Below are 4,389 nucleotides of genomic sequence, written 5' to 3'. Positions count from 1 at the left end.
TTTAGTGGAGAAGTGCATTTTTGCTATATACCCTACATTTGCCTTTTGTTTCTTTTGTTCTCCTTTTCACTTCACTTGCTCTTTCTTTCCTTGTTGACTGTGAGTCTATCACTTGCGGTCTTCTATCCTACCATCTCCCTACTTGGCTTCTTAGGTGTGGGTGCAATCCCTCCCCTATGGTCCCTATATCTTAGTCAGTCAACTTCTGCAACCCATTTTGTTTGACATCTCTTGCTCTCTTCATCCTAATGATGGATCACTTGGTGTGATTCGAAACGTTGATGGTAAAAAATCGTTACCCAATCGAATCCAGAAATATATCAGTTTAATTTTAATTGAAAAATATGTTCGGAGAGATTATTTCATCAGATTTACTCAGATATGTTTAATTTTGTCATAAGCAAGATTTTGAATTCTTGCCGAATTGTTAAGAACCATTATAACGGCTTTCATCTGTAATGATAAGTGTGTTACTAAATTTTTGTCATCACACTTTTGCTTAAAAACCATAATCGAATAATCAACAAACATTGATAACTACTTCATTAGTAATTTACCAGTGTGAAATTTACAAGGCAAAGTAATATCAGTCGACGAAAACAGAGCAATCGATAAATGATATCTCACCTCGAGACTGCTTTAGTTTGCTTCAAATTATTCACAAAAGCCTCTAAATTATTGGCAGATCGTCCTCCTTTGCTTACTTCTTCCTTGGCTGCATCTCTAAATCTCCCTGCTGCCCTTCTTACTCTTAGACTCTTCTCCCCCTTCATTAACATTTTTATCTTGTTTGTTATTTCTTATGCCCTTATAACACTATTTCCATCATCTCCTCTCCTCAACTGTAACCCAAATTTCCATTCGTCGGCAATCAGCTTGCAGTTAGTGAATTGATCCAGCTCAACGGGAAATCCCAAAATGGGAACACCAGATGCAATACTCTCCATAGTGGCATTCCATCCACAATGGCTCAAAAACCCTCCCACTGAAGGATGTGAAAGAACCTCCACTTGACTAAACCAAGGGGCGACAAAACCCTGATCTTTATTTTCATTCGAAAATCCAGGAGGCAACATCTCTGAGACATCAGAGGCATCTCTATCTGGACGAAGAGCCCAAACAAAATGGTACCCGCTCTGCATAAAGCCGAGGGCTATCTCTGCTATCTGCGGTCTGGAAACAGAAACATGGCTGCCAAATGAAACATAGATGACCGACTGCAGAGGTTTGGAGTCGAGCCAGTCTTTGCAGTCAGTTTCAATCCGGGAACTCGTTCCCATCTTCCTATCTTGGTTCTCAGAGCTTTCAAGGTAAGCACAAGGCAGTAAGGAACCTACACAATGCACATGAATTTTGCTGAACAGGGCTTCCACTGCCTTGCAGTCCAGAGGGTACATGGAATTGGCAACAATCCAATCTGCTTCTTTCATACTCTCAATGCACAGCAAGAATTCTACTCTCATAGGAGTGACAAATGGGGATGGAAGGTCTGTATGTTGCGATGGAGGCACTCCTGGAATATTGTCTATGCATCCTTCCACCCCTACTGCATCATACAGTATAATACATCAGATTTTAGCAGATTTGAAATATGACTCAGGGCTGCTCTGCCCCAAATATAAATCAAATTGATTATTCTGCCCCAAATAAGGGGCAAGTAAATCTAGTGCTATGGAGAAGCTTTGTCCGAAACTGGCCTGCAAAAGCAGAAAAATGTACCATGGCCCATAGTAGAATAATTAAGTTACAAGTGCAGATTTAATGAAGGTATGTTAACAACTGAAGTACACCACACTTTATTTGTTATTTTGGGCTTTGGAAGTTTTACATGCTGACTGAATAATAGTGCTCACTGTAACTTACAACAATACTTTGAGTGGATCTATTCAAATGCCGAGTTATTCATATGCCCATCCTAACTTACAACAATTTGAATGGATCTTTTCTCATGCTTAGCTAATTATAATGCCCATCCTAGCTTATATCAAGCCCGAGTTAAACTTGTAATTTACTGAAGATGTATTGCATAATGTAAATCATCACAGTAATATAACCTGACATAAATTCTTTTACTATACCCAAATTCTCATTTACTAAAACATTACGAAATCAAAACCCATCTATGCCTACGAGACCAGGCTAATCAATTCTGTTTTTCTTTATGTTTCTAATCCAATTCTAAACAAGGAGTATACAAATCGGCTGTTGTATGTTGAGATGGAGAAGCTTTGCATGAAAACCGACTGGTAAAAACTTAGAAATGTTCTAAGGTAGAGTAGTAAAATTATGACTGCAGATTAAATGAGAGCGTTCTGACAGCTGAAAAGTAAATTTATCACATATTGTTTGTAACTTTGGGCTTTGGAAGTTAAACACGCTGATTCAATTATAATGCACACTGTAACTGACAACGATACTTTGAATGGATTTGTTCTCATGCTGAATTAGGTATAGTCCTCATCCTAACAACAATACTTTGAATGATCTTTTGGTATGCCGAGTTAATTATGATATTGTTCGAGTTTACAACCACCCAAAGATAGTGTAACTAATTTTGATGAAGTATCCCTCTAATGTAATCTAAACTACTGATGCAAAATCCTTATTTCAAAACTTTGTACTCGATACCCAATACTTAAATTGCTATTTACTAAGGATTGCAAACTCAACAGACTAATTAATACTGTTGTACTTTCTGTTTCAACTTTCTGCCTCAAATGCAAACAAGCAACAAGCACTTTGCCTGAAAAATGACCTGCAAAAACAGAGGGATGCTCCAGAGTAGAATGGTAAATTAAAACTGCAGATCGAAGGAGGGTTTGTTTGTTATTTTAGGCTTTCGAATTTTACGTGCTGATCCATCACAATGAATCTTTGAACAGATCTCTTCTCACGCTGAGTCAATCATAATGCCCATCCCAACTTCCAACAATGTCAAGTTAATCTTTTTAACTTACTGACAATGCTAGAGGAAGTTAAATGGATCATTTCTAATGCTGAGTCAGTATAATGCCAATCCTAACATGCAACAATCTCAGGTTAATGTTTTAACGTGCTGACAATGTATTGTAAGTCATACTGATTTAAGTATGAAAGAAATGTAATCTGGGATACAAAATCCTTATTTCAAGCAGTACTGCTATTACTGCTTACTAACAAGGTTGCTAAGCTAAAATTCAATTCAACTGTGTAGTTAAGCTAAAATTCATTGATATATGTTCTGTGAATAGTGGTTGCTAAAATTTTTCTCTCCTCAAAATGAATAGTAGATTTATCAATCATTGCATTTACAGATAGTCAGTCGTTTGAAACTACACCAGCTCAAATAAATTGAAGCATGAAGTTTCCTATACAATTAAAACTATTTAGCTACCAATTCCATTTGCAAAACTTTTAATAAATGTTGTATTTTATAAGCCATTCATTATAGAGCCCAGGGTAATTAATGTTTCTTTCTTCCTATAACCACACAGGAAAATAACTATTTGAGTGGAGACAGATTCCAAAATTTCTAAATCAATGCTTATGGCGCTAAGATTCTATCAAATCTCAAGAAGATTTTGTCAAACATACATGTAATTTTTCATCAAAATCAAATGCCCCTTGTAATGTATGACAGAAAGTACAAATTCTTACCCACAAGGTTTGAATGATAAAAAATGGAAAACCGAGTTACAGACTCTGTCCACAGTGAAACGGATTTGAGAGCATGTCTTTTAGCAAGTGGAACCGCCCATTTGAGGAAAGTGTCGGCGAGCATGGCTACGGCGGGATTTTCTGAACAAGAGAGCTTGCTTATAAGTTGACTGACATGGGCTTCCATATTGGCAAGTGAATGAAAAAAGCCCATAAAATTAGCCGACCTTTCTGATTCAGGGTCAATGCAGTCGGGTATGGTAGCAGGGAAGAGAGGGAGGCCATGTTCTTGAGCACTTGTGAAAGCATTGCCTTCTGCACGTGAAATGAATTTGTGCCATGACTCTGTCACGACAAATGTTACTTTAATTCCATTAGAGGCCAGCCTTCTCGCGAGCTGCATCATGGGATTAAGGAGCCCCTGACCTGGATAAGGAACAACAATTACATGAGCTGCCATTTCTTCTTTCATCTGGGCTCAATTCTTTTTGCCCAGATACCCTACAATTTTAGAGTTAAAATATACATTGCTTTGCATTAGTTTGTTTTAAATATGTATCTATCATCAACTTGTTTGCATTCTTTTATAGAAAAAAAATACTAGAAACCTTTATCATATTTGAAGTTTGATTTTAATAAATAGTATTTGAGGAAATGTGGGAAGAAGATAAGGTCATTGGGGAATCTTATCATGCTCTTATGGAGTTAAGCTTTTTATATTTATTAAGCTGATAGGCTTTATGTGGGAGCTTT

At 37.0% G+C, this 4,389-nt stretch overlaps 1 pseudogene; it reads right to left on the bottom strand.

The window, feature by feature from the left end:
* Nucleotides 1-517: 517 nt before the first annotated feature.
* Nucleotides 518-4,129, bottom strand: LOC149561143 (UDP-glycosyltransferase 86A1-like; annotated as a pseudogene).
* Nucleotides 4,130-4,389: the final 260 nt, after the last annotated feature.

Source organism: Cupressus sempervirens, chromosome 4 (assembly GCF_028749045.1).
Source record: "Cupressus sempervirens isolate cs-2001-9-10 chromosome 4, ASM2874904v1, whole genome shotgun sequence".
NCBI lineage: Eukaryota > Viridiplantae > Streptophyta > Pinopsida > Cupressales > Cupressaceae > Cupressus > Cupressus sempervirens.
The sequence above is the reverse complement of the archived record's forward strand: the minus strand, read 5'-3'. Positions and strand labels throughout refer to the sequence as shown.